This window comes from Podarcis filfolensis (genome assembly GCF_964270895.1).
Source record: "Podarcis filfolensis genome assembly, chromosome: 5".
NCBI lineage: Eukaryota > Metazoa > Chordata > Lepidosauria > Squamata > Lacertidae > Podarcis > Podarcis filfolensis.
The window spans coordinates 72,199,971-72,224,724 of record NC_139608.1 but is presented as its reverse complement, the minus strand read 5'-3'; the positions used below and the strand labels follow the sequence as shown (position 1 = coordinate 72,224,724).

Sequence of the window (24,754 nt, the reverse complement as noted above, 5' to 3'; positions counted from 1 at the left end):
ACTATATAGTTTCCAGGAACACCTTCTGGTAGGAGAATTATAGGTCAAATGCCTAGGTGTGGACATGGTTGGAGAAGATTCTTATCCTCTCCTTTCTAGTCAGAGAGGAGACTGCAAACTAGAAATAGTTTTAGAGAGAGAACGAATGAGAGAGCTGAAGAGTGCATGGTTACCTTAGGAATCATTGTTTGGTGCTGGCTATCCGACAATCTATAAGAAAAGGTTAGGTCTTGAGAGGTATTCTGAAAGATGAAAGAGAAGAACTGAGTTAAAGTGCAGGGGAAATATAATCCCATTAAGAGGCTAAAGTGAAAAAGAGCAACAAATGTACAAGCAAACAACTCAAAGAGATGACCATAGGAAGGCAAACTCTAGGTAGCAATACAGAACAGTCAAATGCTGACTCTCTGATAACGGAGCAATATGAAAGGAAATCAGCAATTCAAGTGGACTGGCAATAGTCAAGTGGTCGGAGTAGACTATGCCCTCCAAGCTTCGCTGTGTGACAGTCAAATCACGGAGCAACCTATATTGCCAGTTCTGGAATCAGATTTTTCCTATGAAGTCTTTTCCTTTAATCTGTCTTTTGGTTACTTTTACCTCTTCTAGCTCCCTTAAATCAGAGACAGGGAATCTTTTTCTGACAATGGACCATGTTACCTCTGTGGAAAACTGGGTGGGAGCAGCAGAAGCCCCATAAGTGGCCACAATCACACACTCTTAATGTACACACACATGCACAAGTACACACACACAGCAAGGTTGAGAGGGAGGAAAGAGAGGGAGGTAAAGGGATGTGTGTGTGAGCGAGAGAGTTTCTGTGTTGTGTGGTGGCTGGTGAGAGTTAAGAGTCCGTTTCTCACTGCAGAGTGCAGGAGCCAAGCAATTTGGGGTCTTAGTGGACCACAAGCTTAACATGAGTCAACAGTGTGATGCAGCAGCAGCAAAAAAGGCTAATTCTATTCTAGGCTGCATCAACAGAAGCATCGTGTCCCGATCAAGGGAAGTAGTAGCACCACTCTATTCTGCCTTGGTCAGACCACACCTGGAATACTGTATTCAGTTATGGGCAACACAATTTAAGAAGGATGTTGACAAGCTGGAACATGTGCAGAGGAGGGCAACCAAGATGATCAAGGGAACCAAGCTTTATGAGGAACGGTTGAAGGAGCTGTTTAGCCTGGAAAAGAGGAGAGTGATGAGATATGATAGCCATCTTTAAATATCTAAAGAGCTGTCACATGAAAGAAGCTTGCTTTCTCCTGCTCTGGAGGGTAGAACTCAAACCAATGCCTTCAAATTACAATAAAGGAGATTGCGACTAAACATCAGGAAGAACTTTCTGACAGGAAGAACTGTTCAACCGTGGATCAGTCTTTTTTGGGAGGCTGTGGACTCTCCTTCCTTGAAGGTTTTAAAGAAGTTGGATTATCATCTGTCATGGATGCTCTAGCTGAGATTCCTGCATTGCAGGGGGTTGGACTAGATGACCCTTGGGGTACCTTCCAACTCTACAATTCTATGAATCTATAATTTGGCTATGTATAAAGAGAGAGATCATTCTAAGAATGGTAAGAAGCAATGGGCAAAGAAGAGGCTGAGAGGCTACAAAGCCAATTGGGAAGACTTCTTGGGGCAGCCCACAGGATGCTGGTTCCCCATCCTTGGCTTTTATGTAGGAAGGTGGATCTACTTGATTCCAGGATCTAGTTGAAAGAAGGTTAAAAGAAAAGTAGACATGGAGACATTGGGCATCACTGATTTTTTGAGATAGACATTCTCCATTCTTGTGGAGGTGGAGGCAATGATCAGGGCAGTAAGAGAAGATTGCAGCAAAGTACTCAGAAGTTTGGCTACACTGTTGTAGAGCATTTCAAAATTGCCTTGAAAAAGAAGTTGTTGGCAAGAACTAGTAGTCTCTTCAAGTGACATGCCCAAGCATTGCACTGACATATTGATGCTTTGCTGTTCCAATATTCAAATGAAAATGATAAATAGTTGCCCATTTGAGGGACTGGGCCTCGGGAAAATTCTTGTCTGAAATAGTAGCGGGCTGCCAGATGTTGCTTTAAGCAGTGTCGTTTTGTTCTTGTCAGCTCATCCAGTTAATGGAAGCAATTTTGGTGCACTCCCTAGAGCACCTCATGTATATGTCAAAAATAATTTGCATGTGTTGGAATGAAATTAATAGAGTTGATTAGGTGGAGCATATTTCTTGCGTAAGGTTACACACGGGGTTTTCTTCAGCAATGTGAGAAGTTATGCACGTCAGCAGGTACAAATCGGTGCTTTGTGGCTACAGGCTAGAAAAGGGATGGGCAAGTGGCAGTGTGCAGGGCACATCTGGCCCTCAGAGCAATATTGTCTGGTCCCTGGCAGTCCTGGTGAATTTTAATCAAGGCATGATCAAAAGTTCTCAGCTCCACTTGCAAGGAAAGGAAAAGTTCCTGCAGTAAGACATACAGAAACCCCACACATAATTAGTTCTCCCTCTTGGATTTTGTACGTACTGTGTAAATATGCATATTTGTGTATAATTTTATGACAGACTGCATAACTGGGAAGCCTTTACTGCTTGATGGTGCCAATTTTATTAGAGAATCTGCCCATTTGTGAAGGAGTCTAGACAAAGCACATTTTGAGCTTCTGGACCACTGTCTAGAGAACAGAATGAGCCCTGAAAACACAAGCCATCCCTTTGAAACATATGCATCTAAAGTGTTTTCAGTGTACATAGCAAAGTGTACGAGTAGCAAATATGGGTATTATGCAGTTAAACCTGCCAAAGAGCTTCTGATTGGGAAGGGGTCCTTGTTGAATATGCACACAGTGGCAAATGAATGTAAATGGCAATTATACCTAGCAAAAGCTCTTGTGTGCTTAAACAATAATTTAATTAACTAGAGTAAAAATAACAAGTCAACAATTTCCACTAAAAAGAAATTAACTATAAAATGAAGTTCCACAAGAACATATAGCTCACAATAAATGCAACTCATGGTGGTGGAAATTATGTATTTGCATCTTGAACAAAATGAAAAGACTTCAGGCTGATCTTTTCTTCTTTTTGTTGTCTCATATATATGAAATCTGCATGCCTCACCAGTTTAGCTCTGTTTTGTAATTTACGTAAAGGTTTTGAAAGGCTATAAACTGAAACGAAATGGCAACTTTATGAATTTCAGCATATTTGCTGTTAGTTGCTTTCCTTCATGGAATCTTTTCTGTGACCTAAAAGTATTGCCATTTCATCTAATGACCCATCCAATGAACCTATTAAGATCCTTTGCCAAGGCAATAAAGGATATGCCGTTTTAATATTTGTTGGGGGCTGGCATTTAATGGGCTTTGTAAAAAAAATAATGGCAAGTTTGCACTTTCCCAATCTAGCCATGATCCAAAGACCCTTACAACTAGTTCCATGTTCCCAAGTGGGGTTTGACCTGGCATTTGTCAAACAGCAGCTGCCCAAGCTGCCTTACCTACAGTAGCTAAATATTACATTTATTTAGTAATTAAGAGTCGGTGTGGTTGAATAGTCTGAGCATTAGAATTGGACCCATGAGGTTTCTCTGCTTAGTTGGGGACTCTAATTTGAATGCTCGGTCCCTAAACTGGTAACCCACTAAAGAAGGATGTCAGAGTGAACACAGGGATATTAAAGCATTCTGAATGCTAGAAATATGTTTAAATCATCGTATATCTGGTAGCAAAAATGTCCACATCATTAAAATAGGAAAACATAAAGAGGACTTCTCTGCCTGAACCCATCTTGTAATACTAAATTGCTAGTAGCTGGGTTGATAATCTGATGAAGTATCTCCTCTCAGTGAAAACAGTTGATTCAGGGCTTGATCTAGTCCTCTAGCTGTAATCTTGCAGGAAAAATAGATTTGGAGCAGAAAATGCACATTCAAATGAGCCATTTTCTTAATAAAAAAGCAACCCTGAGAGCAAAGCCCGATTCACAAAATCCTTCAACATTCCAGGAGTAGGCAACACAACAAATCTATATTCTGATGATTGCCTCTTTCCAACACATGGGAGGAGGAAAGGAAGACACAACAGGCAACCAGTATGCCGTCCAGGTGGAGCAGCTTTGTGGCAGGCGAAGCCTTCCTCACTAATGGCATTCATTCATGAGGAAGATGCCCAGCCAACCGTGAGGAGCAGCAGCCAGAGCTCCTTCCCAAAAATGCTGGGGAAAGCAGACACGATGTGAAATTGTTAGATTATGGCGAGGGCAGAAAAGCAGAGGTGTTTGGATGAACTGTGAGAGGCACACAGAAGGGCTCGAGAGGCTGTAAATCGATTTCATTTCATTTAAATATTTCGGGGCCACTTTTCATTCCAAATCTCAATGTGCTCTACAGTAAAAACAAAACAAAAGCAACAATACTATGAAACATCATTTTAAAAAAGCCTCCGCAGCAGGCAGGTTAATTAAAAGCTGGCACCCAGTGATTTGGAAAAGCCTGTGTAAACATACATTTTTAGCAAGAGAAACAAATTGCTGTTGGTGCCTCCTGTATCATGGCAAGGAGATCATAGTAACACCAATTTTTAAAAAAAGGATCTGGAAAACTACAGGTCAGGTAGCTTAATGTCTGCTCCAGTGAAACCGGTGCAAAGCATTGTAAACAATAAAACAACCAAGCATATAGAAGAACAAGTGTTTCTGAAGGGGAACTAGCATGTTTGCAAAGGCCAGTTCTCTGGCTCAGTAACCCTTTAGAGTTCTTAGAGAGGATCAGCAAGGGATCCAACTTACATTATGCACTTGGACTTTCAAAAAGCTTTTGATGCAGTCCTTAAGATTCCTGAAGAACCTTGGTAGTCATGGAATAAGGGCACAAATCCTCCTATGGATCAGTAACTGTTTAAAGAGCAAGAAACAGAAAGGAGAAATGAATGGCCTTCTCCCAATGGAAGGATATAGGAAACGGGGATTCCCAAAGATTGATACTGGGACCTGTGCTTTTTAACTGATTCATAGATGAGTTGGAGTTTGGGAATGAGTTAGGTAGTCATGTCTACCAATGACACCAAATTGCTGAGTTTGGTAAATGCAAAAAGGGATTGTGAGGAGCTCTAAAAAGATCTCTCCAAGTTAGGTGAACGAGTGTTCAAATGGCAAATGGGATTCAAAATAAGCAAGTGTAAAAGTGATGCACATTGGGGCAATAAATAAATCCTAATTACCTTATACAGTGACTGGCCAGGGAAGAGATATTGGGCCATGGTGGGATAGTTCAACGAAAATGTTGACCCAGCATGCAGCAGCTGTGAAAAAGGGGAACTCCAATCCAGGGATCATTAGGAAATGAATTGAAAATAAAACTGCCAAGATCCTAATTCCATTTTACAAATCTATCGGACAATGCACTTGAAATAATGTGTGCAGTTCTAATTGCCATACCTCAAAAAAGACATCACAGAGGTAGAAAAGGTGCGGTAAACTACAACCAAAATAATCAGAGATGTAGTGACTCTCCTAAGAGGAAACGTCACGGGATTTAGATTAGAAAAATGGCACACAAGTGGGGACATGGTAGAGGTGTATAAAAATGGATGGTGTGGAGGAAGTAAATCAAAGCTCTTCTCCCCCTTTCATAATACTAGAACTCGGGGACAATGAAGTGGAATGTTGAAAGATTTAGAACATATAAAAGGAAGTACTTATTGACATGGTACATTGTTTAATTGTGGAGTTCATTGATACAGGATGTTGTGAAGGCCACCAACTTGGATGGCTTTAAAAGGGGGTTAGATAAATTCATGGAGAATAAGGCTACCAATGACTACTACTCACGATGACTGTGGGCAGATCTACACGCGTCCTTTATAGCATTAAAATACATTATTAAAATGTATAAAACCAGAGGGTGCTGCAGACCAGCAAACCACCAGCAATGGGAAACTGCCTTAAAGGTTTTGAACGTTATTAAATATAACATTCTATAAGATCATTGTAGATCCAGCCTGTGTCCTACCGCCTGTATCAGAAGCAGTATACTACTTAACACCAGTTACCGGGAAAGTCTCTCTCAACTTCTCATTTTTTCAAGCTTAAATTCAGTTTTTCACATTAGTGGGGGGGAGGGAGTCCTCATAAAAATTCTTCAGCATTTTAGTGCAATTTCCCCTAATACGCACATTTTTGTATGCAGCTTTCCCTACGCATTTTTCTATGTTATTTTCTTGAACATATGCAATTTAATGCACATTTTGTACGCTTCACTTGGATACAGAATGGCACTGAAAAATTCAGGGAAGTGCCAGTTTCAAAAGATGGCTGCTTTTCAGTTTGCACTTTGTTTTAAAATTGTGCACTGGAATCACCTTTAAATGCACATTGCACAGTATTTCTTCCCCACCCTTAGTCACTGCCACCATAGCTAGTGTTCAGGGATGATAGTAGTTGTACTCCTGCAGCATCTAGAGTGTCGCAGGTCCCCCACCCCTGCTGTACCCCATAGTGAGCATCCATTTACCTCTGCATTTTCTATCGCTAGCGAAATAAATACAATTCCAGGAGGCCAGTTAGCGTTACATTTTCTTTTGGCAGGAAATGAATACAGTGCACAAAGCGGAGGTAGAATTAGCATCTTTCATAGAAAGGGATGGCAGATATAAGAAGTGGATGGATGTTTAATTATGCAAATAGAGTTCTCAGATCTGATAATGCAGTGACATGAAACTGTCTTCACTGCATAGTCTAAAACATATGACAAGGAAGATTTTATCCCTAGGCTCTGTCTTCGGAAGGTTTGTGTGTGTATATATATATATATATATATGTGTGTGTGTGTGTGTATATATATATATATATATATATATATATATATATATATATATATATTCTAGAAGGGCTGGTCCCTTTAAAAGCACCAAGAAAAATACATCTGAGATTTTAATATGCCTTGCTGCTGCCAAGCCCCATTCATAATGACAACTGAAGTAGGCAGACAGTTCTGTCTCCTGTGCATTTATTAATTTGAAGAGAGAAAAAAATGTCAGTGGGAAAGTTTTATAACTAGCTCTAGGAGATTAAATTTTGTATAAAATATTGGGCCCAACTTGGCCTAACTTAAAACTCTTATCAGTCTGATTAATTTGAAAGAGCAAGATTTAATCTCAGTTGATTAAAAACAACATGGCTGTACCAATCCATTGTCATTTGACTCCAATTCAAATGTACCCCAAGAAATCCATACAAATAAAATACCTGGCAGAGGTAATTAAGCACGACACCATTAGCAGGTTAGAAAATGATGTCTTTGCTAGAAAAGGGGTCTCAATATAACAATATTGAGTTGTTGGGGTCCACAATACCCCGATGTAAAGGACAAAAACCTACACAAACAATATGTGACCATTATACACCTTTAGGCGCCAGGCGAAAACATTACTTTGACTGATTAGCATCCTATATGCTTTTAAATGTATTTGTGGGAGAGGGAGTTATTGGTTTGGTTTATTTTTGTTCTTGTTTTTATTATGTATTTTGTGTTTTTGTCTTGTATTTTTATGCTGTGCACCACCCTGATATCTTCAGATGAAGGGCAGAATACAAATTTAATAAATAAATAAAAATTAAAAATCTAACTGATCCCACTGGTTTTTAAACACACCAAAAATGTGTCATTAACATACACAAAATATAACAGTTTATATGCAGCTTATTTGTCTGATTATCACATCTGTGAGAATTTTCCGAGGCGTAAGAACATTCCTATAATAAAGTGGACCTTGACTGGATCTTGTTGAGGAAACATTCACCTCTAGACTTTGAACCCAAGTGCCACATGAATTGAACACTTCAATGGACCTCTTGTGTTTCTTGCAAATTGCCCAGTGAGACTGTGGTGACTTTAAGAAAGACTTGGGATTTTGGAGCCTGAACTCAATAAGCCTAACTGCTAGCATGTGACTGTGATTACACTAGACCTATACGAGAGTAGGGAAGAACTTTAAATATTAAGGGTCATAGCATCAAACTTAGTCAGAGTGATTTGGGCACCAATGGGGAGGATACGTCAGTCACTAACAGAAAAAGGTTTGTATTAATCCTATGTAATATAATTTGAATGCTAGTGTTGTTTGTACGAAGGAGAATCAAAAGAGGTTTGTATCAACTTTAATTAATTTAATCTGAACACTTTGACTACATGTTTATATAGTCTACCTGATTGGGTCAGCAATAGGGCTAGGGGTTTATCAGTGAGGAAAACCGGTAATTGATGGGAGCAGTTATGTATAAATATATTTGCAGATGTAGCTGTTATGTATAAATATATTTGCAAATGCCGAAGAAGCAAATAATGCAAGGCAGATAAATATTGGAAATCCTTATTATCTATCCGAGAAGCAAGTTTTGTAAAATAGTAAGCTCCTGTGAAAGTTTCCTCAATGGAGAACGTGTTTTAGAAAATGAAAAGCTCCTGTAAAAATAACAAGATAAAATTTTGTTGGAGCAAATCTCATTGTAGTAATTTATAAGCTATGGCCTGCACAGGTTGTTTTCTCCCTCTCCCTCTCTCTCTTTTTGCAAATCAAGCAGCCTATGCACAATCACCATAATTCACAATTCCAGGAGCAGAACAGGCAAAACAGTTACATTAAGCACATTGTTGCTGTGATGTTTTGTAACTGCATCACTCGCACAGATGGCACTTCACTCTCTTTTTTCGGTATCAGCAATGGCAAGCCATTCCAGTTCTGAGACTGATCTCCTGTTGTCCCAGACAAGCTGGCCTCAGCCCAGGGTTTGTTTGATCAACTCTCTTCTAGGAAAAGACATCTTTGGGGATGCTTGCAGCATTGTGGGTTGTTTGGCTTCTTCCTGTATACTGTCTTATTGTACATTTTAATTAAGGATGTTTTAATGCTACTGTGGGTTTTAATTATGGATTGATGTTATAGTTGTAAACTGCTTAGAAGCCATTTTGGTATATAAGTTATATAAAACAAATTTTCCTGGAAATTCCACTTTCTGTTTATTTTCTTATGTGCCAGTCTAATCCTTCAAGAGCAGAGAAAGGTGAAAGAGCAATACTTTCCCCACTTCCTGTTTCACCTTTATATTCTTTGGAAATCTCACATCAGCAGCTTGAGTGGGGAGCTAAAACTTGAAAAGTATATAGAGTTGAAATAAGAAGTAGGAAAGAGTGTCAATTTTCTGTACTTCCTCTTTTACCTCCATCTGCTCTTCACAGGGGGCCAGTGCCGGATTTACATAAAAGCTAAACAAGCTATAGCTTAGGTGCCCCCCCCAAAAAAAAAAATTAAAGGAAAAAAACACTGGATGTACATTACCAAAATATAAGATAAAAAACAAATAAAATGAAACCTACATACAGCAACAGTGTTTTGTGTTGTGTAGGCTTCTATTTTGTTATGTGCAAATGGCTTTAGATACTTATTAGGTCCATAAATAACCATATAGCATATATTCAACACAAAAAACACTGACAATTTGTTGTTGACAAAGGACAGCTGGACATATAAAGGGTCCCATTACCTTCAGTAGTTTAAAGGTAAAGAGACCCCTGACCATTAGGTCCAGTCATGGACGACACTGGGGTTGCGGCGCTCATCTCGCTTTATTGGCCGAGGGAGCCGGCGTACAGCTCCGGGTCATGTGGCCAGCATGACTTCAGTAGTTTAGGGCCTCATCAAACCTAAATCCGGCCCTGCAGGGGGCAGCCACTCTCACCCACCTCATGGCAAAGAGAACGAAGGGTGTGTTTGGTGGGCCCTTGGGCTTCATGAATGCCAGAGGAAGTCCTCAAGGGTGCCACACTGGTGATCCCAGCACTAGGGCAGTTGAGTAATTTCAGTACCAAAACCAAGTTGGTGGCCAGATTGAAATGAATCCCATGACCTCCAACATCTCTGGAGGCCAAATCAGGACATGCACAGTGCACCATGCCCCCCACCCAGGTTGCGCCATGGCAACCTGAGGCCTCCTTAGAGCATCCTGGGAGTGTGTACAAGCGCCAACAGTGGGCCTCACTCTCCCGTGAGCTGATGAGCTGTAGTAGAGAAGAAGGGTGTCATATTGGTGGGGAAGGGCAGGAGCAATCATGCCTCCTCAATCCTGCTGCCACTGCAGGAGCTGATTCTGCAGCCCCCCATCAGCAGGCTGCGCCAAATCAGTGTGTCCCAGGACAAAAGCAGAGCCTGTGGTGCCTTCAAAGGAATTGTGAACTTCGCACTTGGAAGTTATGGGATCCAGGTGATTGGTTGCATCTAGGCAAACTGGAAGTTGGACTTTTAGCATACTCTAGCAACATATTTAGGTATGAAATACTCAGTATCTCTATTTGGTGGCCTTTTATTACTATGGAGGAGTCATTTTAGATTTTGGTGGTATGTCTTAAGGGAGAACAGGCCTGTCAAGCAAGGATTGTGAGAAAAAGAATTATTATCCATATAAGGTGGTAAAAGTGATAAGAGGCAGTTTTGTTCTTCCAAATCCTGGCATGACTGCAACATGCATAAGCAGGCCATTAGTTCCATGTGACCTGGCTACAAATATTTCCAGATCTTTGCCTAGGCAACAGACTCTGGCCTTGGTTGTGACTCCCTAAGGTGTTCCAAGTTTCTCTGTGTGCCTGTTCTCCCTCCCCATCTCTCTCCCCATATCCACTTCTTTGCCCTGCTGTTTTCATGCTTGTCCTAACTCCCTTCCAGGTGGAATTTTCGGTTTTGATTCTGGTTTGCTGTCAAGTCAGTCCATCAAACATTCCCCCTGTGAAACTGCTCCGATGTCGTATGCAATCCTAATCCTTCTGGGCTTCCTACTTCAGCTTCCCACGTGTTCTGCTACCAGTAAAGGTAAAGGTAAAGGACCCCAGGGCAGTTAAGTCCAGTCAAAGGTGACTATGGGGTTGCAGTGCTTATCTTGCTTTCAGGCCGAGGGAGCCGGCGTTTGTCCACAGACAGCTTTCCGGGTCATGTGGCCAGCATGACTAAACCACTTCTGGTGCAACAGAACACCGTGATGGAAACCAGAGCGCATGGTAAAACAGTTTACCTTCCCGCTGCAGCTGTACCTATTGATCTACTCACACTGGTATGCTTTCGAACTGCTAGGTTGGCAGGAGCTGGGTCAGAGCAACAGGAGCTCACACTGTCGCGGAGATTTGAACCGCCAACCTTCTGATCAGCAAGCCCAAGAGGCTCAGTGGTTTAGACCACAGCGCCACCCATGACCCTTTAAAAATCTCACACCCAACATGGGGCTCGAACCCACAAGCCTGAGATTAAGAGTCTCATGCTCTACCGACTGAGCTAGCCTGGTGTTAACACTATTTTCCACCCCCTGGTATGTTGTGTTTCACCTGCTGTCTGAGTTTGAGGCAGGCCTTCCCTCTTGACTTTTTCTTCTTCTCTTGAATGCTTGTTCCTCAATTAGGTCAGTTAACCCACTCCACACCCATCCCCTCAGAGTGCTCCAACTTTCATATTGCAAATGCATTAAGCACATTAATTACTTATCTTTAATCTTCTTCCTTCTTAGCTAATAATCTTATATAAAGCTTGGCTCATCAGTCCCTTTGCTATCATTTGCTAAGCTGAAAAGATCCCAAATGTTCCATTGTGAAGTGTGTGTATAGATTTCAGTATACTGATAGCTGTACAGCAACCATAATTCCAGCACACTGACACTGGACTAACACCATTTTACTTGTACTTGACACTTGACAGGGGAATGGGAGTCGGCGTGGCATACAGATGAAAAATAGAGCTTGATCAGAGACAGATATGTTGAAATGGAAAGGGAGAAAAGGTCTGTTTATTTGTCTTTACAAACATTGCTTGTGGGACTGCTCTTCTTCCACTCTGTGTATGCAGGTCTCATTAGGAGAATTTTTCAGCAGGGGAGGAAGGTAATTGCATACATTTCAGTTTTCCAGGAACAGACTCTCAGCTCTAATGGAATCATGGTTTCGATGCACTTTCCTCAGCTTTCTGACTCGATGAGAAAAAGCAGTGGCTAGACTGGAGTGTTTGGCATCACCGGCACATCACTCATGAGCCACAGAACTGCTCTTTGTACCCAAATCATATTGCTTGCCCTTCTTGGAATCTGCCATTTCTTCCTTCTTTAGAGGAGACAGTCTGTACTTCCACACTGCTACTGTTATTACAGGTTTGCAGTGTCAGTCTGAATGATATTTGTGGGTACCTTCCAGCTATGCCTTGAGGCTTCCCTGGAAACCTGATGTGGAGGCAAGATCTGTTAGAGTCTATTAATGATGTGTGCTCTTCCATCCAATGCTGACATTATACAGCATTGGGTCTAGCATAGAGCAAAACAGCCTTCTGTGTTTCCAGCTTCCAGAATCAGCCAAAACTTAACGAACAGAAAGCCTCCCTTGGCCTATTGTTCCACATCCTAGATGGGAAAAGGCCCACCAATTTGTCTCAACAGAACTCATTCTCTAATAACTGGTATCTATAAATTTTACATAATACACAACTGTGTATTGTACATCATATTATATACCATACGACTATTAATTATGTATTATCAACCTATTTATTTGATTTAAGAATGTTATATCTATCTCATGCATTATTGTAAACACTCATGAATATCCACTAATCACTACCCTCCATAATCTTACATTCATAACAACAACAATAATAATTAATATTATTTATTTATACCCCGCCCATCTGGCTGGGTTTCCACTGATGAGCCATAATACAATGCTTTCCACCAGAGAACTACAAGTGAAAAACTTGAAACTCAAAGGGTGTCCCATATCGACCTAGAGGAGAGCGTCCTATAATCAATACCCCCCGTTCCACCCAGCCCCCACTAGCACCACATCAGCCTATATACTGCCATCGACAGTCTACCCCATAATGGCACAATAGTAGACACAATAGCCCCACTGCTAATACGTCAGGTCAAGGTGTAGCAAATGTGAGGGAAGAGATTGGCTACATTTTTAATTATAAAAAACACGAAAAGCACTATGAAACCCTGCATGAAGGCAAATTTAGTAGTAAAATAGATAAAGAGCATCTCTTTTAACAATGCTCTGGGATGCATGCGCACCACTCGTCACCCTCCTCAACAACCAAATTCAACCTTTATAAACTAAAAGTAGTAAAACAGAGGAGGTAAGTTGTAACATGGTAAGCGTACCAAAAGGTGTGCTTGGACTAACAAAAAGTAGCTTATTTAAAGCACCCAGCTTACAACTAGGAGATGTCGCACAACCACAACTTTTTTGAGCCCCCAAATAAGCCGACTAAACCCCTACAAAATCACCTAACTATACATTAAACCAAACCATTTACCTAGGTTAGTAAAGTAAATGAGATTAAACACCACCACCCAGCCTTATAAGTGCCGCAATGGAGCAATGAAAGAATAATGAAAAACTTTAAGCAACACGTAGCAAAGATAAACCGCTGTACCTCCTGCATCATGGTCCAGCAAAACACTATCAGACAAAGAGAACCTTTAGCCTGACCTCCCGAAACCAAGCGAGCTATTTTTAGGCAGCACTAAATCAGAGTGCACCCGTCCCTGTAGCAAAAGGGTGGGAAGGCCTATAAAGAGGGGTAAAAAACCAATCGAGTTTGGTGATAGCTGGCTACTCAACAAAAGAATTTAAGTTCAACTTTAGGCATAACATGAACCCACCACTAAAATTCCATTTCTAAACCTAAAGAGAATTAATGGGGGTACAGCCCCGTTGAAGCAGAATACAGCCCGAACGGAGACCCTTTTACCCCTTTCCCCTACCATAGGCTTCTAAGCAGCCACCAAAATAAACCATGTCATAGCTGAACCAAAGCAAATCCCAACAATCCAACCACCCTCCCAACCCATACCTTGAGTTATTCTATAATAATATAGAAGCACCAATGCTAAAACTAGTACATTGGTACCTCGGGTTAAGTACTTAATTCGTTCCGGAGGTCCATTCTTAACCTGAAACTGTCCTTATCCTGAAGCACCACTTTAGCTAATGGGGCCTCCTGCTGCCGCCGCGCTGCTGGAGCACAATTTCTGTTCTTATCCTGAAGCAAAGTTCTTAACCTGAAGCACTTTTTCTGGATTAGTGGAGTCTGTAACCTGAAGCGTATGTAACCTGAAGCGTATGTAACCCAAGGTACCACTGTAATAAGAAACAACTCTATTCGCACTCCTTTAAATCAGAATAGAAAAAAATGCATTGACAGTCATTTATTATCTTCCCAAGGCATCACAGTAGCTGCTCATATACAGTGAAGTAAATTTGTGGTGTAAAATCATCCTATAGAATAAGACATGGCTGTTTTTATTACACACACACCTGCTGTAAAATCACTGCCACTATAGCCTCAAGAATTGACATCTTTGGTTTGATTAGGATCCTAGATGGCTGGCTCATGGCAGATTGTCTTGCTAAATGGAGACAATCTTTGCACTCTGACCTTTTTCAGAGCATCCCTATGCCCACCTATTCAGAATTCAGTGGGACTTAACAGATAAATGAAATAACTTAACAGATAAAAGAAATTGAATTGCACTCTTAAAATAGTTTAAATGCACATCAGCATAAAGGAAAAAGCAACCTTTTGGAGCTGGTTGCTCCTGTTAGTAATGTGGGTTTTTGATGCCTAATGAAATGAATGACTTGTAAGGCAAGCCTGCCAGTTGCCTTTATAATTTTGGAAATAATAAATAAAGGATCTACCCATGGCAATTTAAACTTGATGTGAGTAATGAACTCAAACTTTAAGGTCAGCGGCTGAGGGATGTGGCGTAGGGATTTAGCATCACTTGTTTCTATTTTAAAGGTTATTTCAAGTTTTTTCCCCTCCCTAAGGGAAAGAAACGCAGAGAAGCTGGTCCTGTCTGGAACATCAGGAGTGAGACATTTGTACATACGGACTGTCAGTATAATTGTCAAGCTAAATGAAGCTGTCCCTGGACTCTGACAGTCTTGTTAGAATGGGCTCCAGAAAAGCACCATGAGCAGACAGCCTGGTGAAATAAATATGAACAGGGAATGGATACTGGGCGAGTACAGTTTCTAAATAGGCTTTGGCTGTAAATAATATGTGCAGAATGGCTTACCCCTTTCCCAGGTGGGCGGCAGTTGTGGCCCCTCATGTTTGGCAATCGTTCCCTGAGCATACAGGTTTGGCCCGGCCATTTAGGAATTCCCCTGGCCAGCCAGGTCGCAGGGTGGGACTGCCCTCCAAAAAGTCAAATTAAACTGGTCAGAGCACCTCCTAATGGGCAGTGCCTCACTGGCTGATCGGGTATTGATTGCCCCCATGCCCAGTCAGGCAGGGACACATAAAAGCCAAGAGCAGAAGCAGAAAGATAGAACCGCGTGGGACAAGGATCAGTGAGGGACAAGTAGCAGGTAGTGGATGGGCAGTGTCTAAGCACCTGGAGAGGACAGCAGCATCTCGGGACTGCAAGTAAGAATGGTTTCTTATTTCCCCCATTCATGCAGTATGTACATACTGTTTGGGGTAGCTTTGCGGCAAGGCTTTTCAATGCTAATACTCTGGTCGGAACTTTGCTTGCTGAGTGTTGTTTTAAAATAGGCTTTGGCTGTAAAGAATATGCACAGAAGAGAAATATGATGCAAGGAGAATTGTCTGGGCAGTTGCATCCTGTCACAGAAAAAATGCTTGCAAAAATGCATAAACTAGACAAAAACGGGTAGAAAAAAATGTATGTTAGGGGAAATTGCATATTAAAAAATGTATGTTAGGGGAAATTGCATAAAAATGTATGTTAGGGGAAATTGCATATAAATAAATGTATGTTAGGGGAAATTGCATATAATTTCCCGTGAATTAAAAAAATGAAATTGGAGAAGCTGAACTTAAGATTGCAAAAATAAACTGGAATTGACAGATTCACCCATACCTACCCCTCACTAACCCAAAATGTCACCTGGACCTGATTTCCCTCTCAGTGCTGCTTGTTTTACTTTGTTGGTTGCTGAAAACTAGGCACTAGCCACACAAAGGAGAGAAGTATTGATTGGTACACTTCGGAAAGTCCTACGGTTTGCAAAAGTGAAAGAAAACAACAACAAAAGCCCTTTGAGGGGGGGACCCTCTCCCCCATACAACCTAATGAGGATTGGGCATGCTTAGTGGCCATGGAATTGCTGATCTGCAGTCAGAGTGGGGGGTGGTAACTGAAAAATTGATAGTGAGAAGTGGGGAGATGGAATAGAGCACCTAGAATTCTGAATGAAAACATTCCACATTGCAGCAGTGTGGTCCACAAGTTCCGTGTCAAAGTATTCTTGCAGCCCACTTGGTATGAAAAATTGGACTGCCCTGATCCAGACTAAACGCAAACTATAACCAAGGTTTGTTTGGCTCAGTGTGACATGCAAAATGAGTCACTGTGTCACACATCAGTTCTAGATTTTTTTTAGGGGGTCAATAATGTCTTAACACTTGTCTAACACATGTCCAACACTTTGTCCATCATTTTGCTATTCCCAGGAAGGTTTTCTGTCTCTGCCTCAGTTCCAGAGGCAAAGACAGAAAAAATGTTGGAGAGATCGCTTTTGCATAATTGACTAAAATAATGTAATCATAAAGTTTTGTTGAGCCCACCTGTGCTTTTCTAATGATAGCCAGAATCTATGGTGTCAACTGTAAAGCAGTTCATTCAGTGGACATGCTGTGTTACAGCCTAGGTACAGCATTACCTCTGAAAATAATTAGGGTCTGATCTGCAAGACTTACCTTTCTTAACATACTGCATGATTTTCTTGTCCTTGTGTTGAAAAGTATGTTATTTCTTTAGCAGTTCCTAGTGACCTACTAGCTAATAATTTCACATTGCTTTGTTGATGTCAACCTTTTCATAATTGCCAACCAGGGCAGGGGCCATACGCTCCCACTTATAGATGAGATATGCTATGTTTTTACAGCTGGTCTTCCTCTCTCTTTTTTATGACAAATTTTATACTCTGGTTGAATGGTAAATTGTACAGCCTTGGCAATTTACACTAGCAGAGTGATACATGACATGTTTTCAAATCAAAGTTGTTTGCATGCTGTTTCAGAAGAATAAATGCAGCTACATGTCAGCAGTTTTAAATTCTGAATGTGGAAATGGGTTGGTGAAGTAAATAGCAGGAGAGGCAGCTCACGCTTCTCTTATACTTGGCTAAACCTGCAAGAGTCTAAAGCTATGTAATAATTTTGCCATGACTAGCACTCATGAGGCACACCAGCGATGCAGGCAAAGTGACCACTAGTCACACCACTAAGGACAGCTCCTATCAAACAACGTGAGCCAATGAAGACTGGATGTGAACTGAAGCCTTGTGAGCTTCTGCTTCCAGTCCACCCCAAGCCCCTTTGAAGGATGATGACCCTTAAAGGACCAGCATCCCGGGTTGCAGGCGACTCTCAATGTGACTTCCTGCTTGGCATGCTTCCTGTGCCATTGGATGGTGATTCTGGGGCTCAAGGGAAGGTGCTTGTGAGGGTCGTGGCTCCAGTTTTGCTGTTCTGCAGGTTGCTGCCCATCAGCTGTAGGTGCTGTGGCCTCAAACTCAAATGTCAGGAGCCCAGTAGAAAAGCCTCAAACTCCTTTAACTATGGAGCGAGAGACCCAGCAGGCTGCCGTTCAGTGTTGGGAGCAAGTCCCATTGAACTCAGTACTTCCATGGAAGCATGCATAGGCTGGGGGGGTAGGTCCACAACCACATAGTTCTTCAAGCATTTACTAGTTCTACCTGTAAATCTCTTGTAGCCATGGGGCCCTTCCCCACCTTTTGAACAAAATTTGTTTGGTGACAGCATCCGTGAGCAAAAAAGTTATTTATTTAAAATAGATATTGCTTTATTCATGCCTGCCTGTGTCTGTATTGCCCATTCCTGTTCCCTACTGTCTCACTTTATGCCAGTCCTTCTGCTGAATAAAATGCCACAATTTGTTTTTAGAATGTTAAAAAATCATTCACAATGCACATTTTTTCCTGGATATTGTAAACTCTCTAAATCTACTCCAGTAGTTTATAAAGAAACCAGGGTTCTCCAAATATTGCTTTTAGTAGTGAACGAATAGGTTGGCAGTGATGTTTTTCTTTAACGATCTCTGTATTTTACAGATATATATTGCTTCTGAGGGAATGCATCTTTGGGGCTTAAGGTGCAATAATACCTTAGCATCTAACCAGGCCTGAACCTAGCTTTTTTTCAGGATGGAAACTAAGATACTCATATACTTCATTTTCAGCTCCATGCAGAAAGCTCAGGACACAAACGAAATACAATTACAGTGCAATCCTATTCATGTCTACTCAGAAGTCAGTCCTACAGAGTTCAGTAAGACTCCCAGGGAAGGGCATATAGCAGGGTCAGGAAACGTTTTAGGAGGGGGCTGATCCACTGTTCCTCACATCTTATGGGGGGCTGGATCCACCCTCTCCCGAAAGCACCCCCCGAAAGCACCCCCTGTTCCAAGCGAGAGCTGGAAGTAAACAGGCATGTGACACACAACAGACTGTTCCCTTTTAAGGTGGAACGGAACTATATCCTAACACCACCCTCCCGAAAGGACCCCCCCACCGCCTCATCTTTGGTAGCGTCATCATCGTCCTCTGCCTTGGCCAGGGGTCTGTGGGGCACAGAGCTCATGCCGCTGGCTTGGGCGAAGGCAGCCTCCCCACCACTGCTTCCTCCCGCTTGGCTCTTGGCCATATGTGGCTGCCTCAGTGGGAAGGAAGGGGCATCGCCCAGAGGCATCTGCGGCTTCGGATTGGCTGCAGGAGCTTCCTGCAGCCAATCCGAAGCCACGCCAGCATCGCGGAAGTCAGTCCCCACGCAGTGATGCCTCCGCGCTGCTCCAGTTTAGCACGGGGACTGACCGAGCGGGCGGCAGGGTTTGCAAGGTTCGCGGACCAGATTAAAGAGCCTGTTGGGCCGCATCCGCCCCCCTGGGCCTTAGTTTGGTGTACGGTATTGCATCCATAATGATGGTTGCCATCTTCTATATAGCTGTCTGGGAACAAGTGCCATTGCAGTTACTTCTTAGCAGACTTGTGTAGGATTGTACTGCAAATGAGCAATGTTTTGACAAAATGGAACAGTTTTGTTAGATCAGATTATCCACTGCCTGTCATATTGTTAGTTCTGCACTGAGTTTCTTACCATTTTAGTTGTAAAGGAGTCTAGTCAACTTCGCAGCCTGAAATCTACCCAAAACATGTTACTGAAGAGTGTAAGAGATTCACAGTTCATTTGAAATGCATGCTTTTGATTTATGCTTCTTTTCTTGTTTCATCTGACCTCAGGAATCTTACATTTTATTGAAATACTATTTTCAGTTTAACATATTTGGTAATAATAGACTAGAGGTCGGCTACCTTGTATTTCTGTGTTAGTGACACCCTGAATCTAATTAACTGTTCATTTGAAATGTATTTGCATTTTCAGATGATGCGCTTTGAAAAGACAGAATATTATTCTCCCACATCTGTAGCAAGATCTTAGCCTTAACAACTTTTGCTTCATAGGAAATAGCCTTAAGATAAATTGCAGCAATTTCCCTCAAGGTCATCAATTGAGTAGCAATGGCTGTTAGCAGAAGTTTTCTGGGGATTGATGAGTATGTAGGAGGAGTTGGTACCTCAGTCCACATCTCATTGTGAATATCCCAAAAATTTTAAGGCACTGTTTTTTTGTAAGCAAAAGTCTACAGACAAATGAATAGGTAGCTCAACCTTGCAGAATTTTAACCCATCAGGCAAAATGCAGTCTCTGAATATGTGAGCTATGTATCCATCAGACGCATCAGAGGCTCATCCCCTTTGCCAGCACAAAGACATTTTCTTGTACTCATTTCTAAAGATGTACAGCAGCAATAGGGGATGTTTAGCCCTCTAGATGTTGCTGAACTCCAACATCCTTCAGCCCAGTCAGTATCGTCAATAGTCTGGGTTAATGGGAGAGAGGTTCCTGACCTCACTTTTCAGTTTTCAGGAACTTTCCATTTTCCTGATCCTCTGGTCATGGTTTGGTTTGCTCTCATTTTTGCCAGAATTTTCAGTTTTTGTGACCTGCAGGTCAAGGTTTCCTTCCTTCCTTCCTTCCTTCCTTCCTTCCTTCCTTTCTTTCTTTCTTTCTTTCTTTCTTTCTTTCTTTCTTTCTTTCTTTTGGAATATCCCTTTTTCTTACCCCACCAGTCACCATTTTGTTCATTTTTCACATATTTTGGAATTTTCCATTTTCCTGACCCGTTTTCCATGGTTTTGTTTGCTTCTCAGATGTTCTTTGAATTTTCAATCTTCCCAATCCACTGATAATAGTTTTGTGCCTTTCCCTCATTTTGTGGAATTTTGGGTATTCCTGACCCTCCAGTCACAGTTGTTTCCTGTTTTCACCTTTTTCTGAATTGTCCGTTTCCCTGAAACACCAGTCCCAGTTTTGTTTGCTTTTTACATTTCTCAGAATTTTTGGTTTTTCTGAACTGCCAGTCACACTTTCCTGCATTTTTCATATTTGCGTCAGTGAACTGAGCTAGGTATACCTGTAGACATCATTCCAGTTCAGTATCTAAAGTGTGTATGTAATCTATAACTTTTCTTCAGAAATTAAAGGGAAGAAATGTGCCAATTGAATTCTTATAGAACTGAAAATATGCATAGCTTTAATTAAGAACTATCCTACCTTTCCATAGTTGTTCAGGTAGAGTTGGAACAGGGGCTCATTTAGTTCAGTATTTTCTACACTGTTTGGTAGTAGCTGTGTAGGGTTTCGGACAGGGAGCATTCTGACCCCGACCTGGAGAGTTGGGGACCTTCTCCATGCCAGGCAGTAGCTCTTCTCCCTCAAAGTATGCTTAAAAATGTGCATACAGACCTGATAAACTAAAAAAAAAAACTCTTCAAAAACTTAAGCTGATAAATAGAACAAGTTTTCCCATCCCATCTATCCAACTCCTTTTGCAAGCTAGGGTTGCCGTTCGTTCAGACTTTCCCAGACATAGCTGGTATTCAGTGTCCAGGCAGAGATTGCTCAAATGTCTGGGAAACTCTGAACATATGGCAGTCCATGTCAGAATTGTAGATTTTCATTAATAATAATAATAATATTTTTTATTTATACCCCGTCCTCCCCAGCCAAGGCCGGGCTCAGGGCGGCTAACAAGCAATAATAAAAACAAGTTGAATGAATACAACTTAAAAACAAGATTAAAATACATTAAAATATTGAAAGATTAAAATATTAAAATGCAGCCTCATCAGAGGAGGAGAAAGGAAAAAGAGAAAAGAAAGAGGGGGAGGGAATCAAATTGGCTCCAAGCCAAAGGCCAGGTGGAACAACTCTGTCTTACAGGCCCTGTGGAAATTAAATTAAATTAAAAATAGCTCACATTGTTGTTGTTTTTCAAAAAGCTCACCAACTTTCCCAAAAAAAAGTCAACAACTTTTGTGTCCGGATTTTCACTTTTTGAAATATGGCAACTGTATGTAAGCAAAAGGGCTCTAGTGCATAAATATCTAAAGACCGGACAGGACAAGCATAGACCTACCTCCTGGGTTAGGTTGTTTTATAGAAATATTCTTTGCATCTCATAATGTACCTTGATTATTCTTTTTTAAAGGGATTTCTGAAGCAGGTCCCTTTGAAGGTGGAGCAAACAGGCTCTTTTGGGGAGAAACTATTCGGGAGAGTCATTTTAATGATCAATGCAACAACCATCCAGGTTGTGACAGACTCAAAGTGCATTGCATCTGCCTTTAAAAATGCAATTCACATCAGCAATCCTGATTTTGTGCATTCATTGCCTAGTTAAATGACTAGAAAAGCTAAATGACAGCTGCTCACGCTACTGAGTTTGTTACTTTCTTTGAGATTCATGATCCCATAGGTACAGCATCAGGCCTGCCATTCTCTACAACACATGTTTTTCGCTGTGTACTTAGGAGTATGATTAAAAGTCTATTTGTAAATACATGCAAAGCAGGCTTTCATTAGTATTTGGGGGATTTTTAGAACATCTTGACACATATTCTGTTATTCGCTTTGTGTAATTGTCAGTACATACCTGTCAACATATGGAAATCCAGGCAAACTAAATTGCAGCTTTTCACCTGGATTGAAAAATCCCTCAGCCCCAGCGTTTCATAACTCCTTCTGCTATCGGGAAACATGCTCTGGAATCCTAAAAAAGACAAACACAACTGGGTGTGGTATTCAATATTTGCATTTCTTCTAACTGCATCCTTCAGCATGTGGTCATGCTTTATCTTTTGATTTAATCATTTAATTTTTCTAATTTTCTAAGTTGAAAGCCTGTGACTGACTGCTGTTGAGCATAAGGTGCACTTTAGCTTTCCGTAGGGGATAATTTATTCATTCTGGTATCACACGCTTGTTTTCATTTGCGCAGTCATCTGAAAGTTTTACTGAAGCCTTTCAGAAATCTTATAAAGCAGATTCAACTCATTGATTTTAGTGGGTTTACATCTGAGTAGAACATTGGTCTACTAAGAAGCACATAGGGTGGGGGAAGTCAGAGTCGATCATCCTTCCACTTCTGGGATAGGGATTTTCAGGGTCTGTTGCAGGTGGGGCCCAATGGAGATGCTATTAAAGGGAAGGTCAGGGCTGTCCTATTTTTCTTGGCAAGAGAGTGGGATCCTTATCTTATTGTGAAGAAGGGAAGAGATGTTGTACACTTGATGGATTGCTTAGAGCCAGGTCCATGGTGAGAGAATGACCTGGGAATGAGGGAATGAGCTACTGAGAGTAGCCCCTTTCAGGTGGGCAGACTAGATAATGTTTTTATATTGTTGTGAACCTCTGTAACACATACACACATACACACACAGAGTGCTTTTTTTCCTGGGGGGACACATACCCCTAAACATTTTGTGAATCTAAGTTTGGCCTCATTGAGGGGCAGTATTTCAATAGGAGTAGGAAAATGAGAGTACCCCTAAACATTTTTTTAAAGAAAAAAGCACTGTAGACACACACACGTGTGCACACATGCACGCGCGCACACGCGCACACACACACACAATGCAGCAATATATAAATGCTTTTATAAATAAATAAATTCTGTCCTTGTGTTCACAATCTGGATTTATTTCTTTTTAAAAGCTCTCTGGCTTTGTGATGTTTGATTCTAGATTTTTCGCTGTGTAAGTTTTGGTGCAGGCTTTTTTGGCAGAGAGGAGGAATTGAAGAGATTGGGGAGAAGACTTTGGATGCCACAATCTGAAGTGTGATAGTGAGAGGGAGGTATGGCTGTGAGGGGTGAGATATCTGATGTCCTGGTTTCATTCCCAACCAGGAGATACTATAGCAGTATCTCTCTGCCTTGTATTTTTGCTGCTTAATGCTGCACTGCTTAATTATAAGTTTATTCAATTGCAAGATTTAATGACCAGCTAGAAGATGGAGTTTATCATTATTTTATTCCTCTGTTTTGCCCTTTGTCTGAGGAGTGGATGGCTCATGTGTTACAAATAAGTTGGGGAAAGCAGAATCTGCTTGAATAGCAACATGAAAGAGAAATTATTTGTAGTACTTTACTTTGCAGATCCTGTATAATAAAATCCACCGATCTGGGCACTGCCATCCAAATACTTTGTCAACAGTAGAAAGTGATAAATTCATCAAATGAATTATTCACTATAAATTTATTTTACACAGCTCTGTTAAATATATAGCTTCCCACCCCTCCACTTTTTATTAACTTCTTTACAGCTGCCGTGTTCAAAATGCCAGCGACTGGCACACAATAAATATTAATGGTCCATAAATTAAGGCATTACTCTTCCTGACATCCCACCATTTTTTCAGGGTCCAGTAGAAAAGACACAGGAGGCTGCTTATCAAACAAGAAAGATCAACCTGGAAATAAAGAGAGAGGAGGCATTTTAAAACAGTTGATGTATCAAGATTTAAGAATAAGTGTGGAATAGGACGTTCATGTACCATATTTCCACAAATGTTAAAAATGAAAGCATTTGCTATTTTAATGTATCACTTCATTTAGAGGATGTACATTTATCAGTCATAACTAAAATAAAAACCAGTCAGATACATTAAACAATAAACTGCATCAACACTAACTCAGCCCTTGCAGTTTAAGTTAAGAGGTGATCTTTGAATGTCATATTACATTGGCATCATCATCATCATGGCACTAGAATCCATGGGACACATTGGACAAATTCATACTGCCAATGCCACTTCAAGTTCCTGAGGGATGAAGTTAGCATGGGGAAGATCTGCGGTGTGGACTCTTTCCCTATGCCCTGTGGCATCTTGTATTATCCCAGGATCGCAGGAAGAAGGAGCACTGCCACGGCTCTCAAATGTAAGATGAGAGCCCTTTGTTGAACATGAAATAAATATTCTGATAGACTCACTAACCTATTTGGTGTTATTACCTAGATGTAGCTTTAGCTTGTGCCTAAAGAGGAGTAGGGACACAGGTGGCGCTGTGGGTTAAACCACAGAGCCTAGGACTTGCCGATCAGAAGGTCGGTGGTTCGAATCCCTGTGACGGGGTGAGCTCCCGTTGCTCGGTCCCTGCTCCTGCCAACCTAGCAGTTCAAAAGCACGTCAAGTGCAAGTAGATAAATACGTACCGCTCCGGCGGGAAGGTAAACGGCGTTTCCGTGTGTTGCTCTGGTTCACCAGAAGCAGCTTAGTCATGCTGGCCACATGACCCGGAAGCTATACGCCAGCTCCCTTGGCCAATAAAGCGAGATGAGCGCCGCAA

The 24,754-nt window shown here is 41.3% G+C and overlaps 3 long non-coding RNA genes across 3 annotated transcripts in view; 2 read left to right on the top strand and 1 right to left on the bottom strand.

Moving 5' to 3' along the window:
* The window catches only part of LOC310762880, a 40,152-nt gene extending 25,400 nt beyond the window's left edge, over positions 1-14,752 (top strand). Inside the window, exons 8-11 of the long non-coding RNA XR_014548275.1 lie at positions 10,699-10,842; positions 11,716-11,797; positions 11,925-13,916; positions 14,161-14,752. This is a non-coding gene — a long non-coding RNA (uncharacterized lncRNA). The remainder of the gene's footprint in view (positions 1-10,698; positions 10,843-11,715; positions 11,798-11,924; positions 13,917-14,160) is intronic.
* Positions 14,753-15,889: 1,137 nt separating this feature from the next.
* Positions 15,890-24,754, top strand: part of LOC310762892 — an 11,588-nt gene continuing 2,723 nt past the window's right edge. Inside the window, exon 1 of the long non-coding RNA XR_014548288.1 lies at positions 15,890-16,694. This is a non-coding gene — a long non-coding RNA (uncharacterized lncRNA). The remainder of the gene's footprint in view (positions 16,695-24,754) is intronic.
* Positions 20,546-24,754, bottom strand: part of LOC310762887 — a 25,805-nt gene continuing 21,596 nt past the window's right edge. Inside the window, exons 2-4 of the long non-coding RNA XR_014548283.1 lie at positions 23,816-23,877; positions 22,061-22,177; positions 20,546-20,879 (exon numbers count right to left, since the gene is read on the bottom strand). This is a non-coding gene — a long non-coding RNA (uncharacterized lncRNA). The remainder of the gene's footprint in view (positions 20,880-22,060; positions 22,178-23,815; positions 23,878-24,754) is intronic.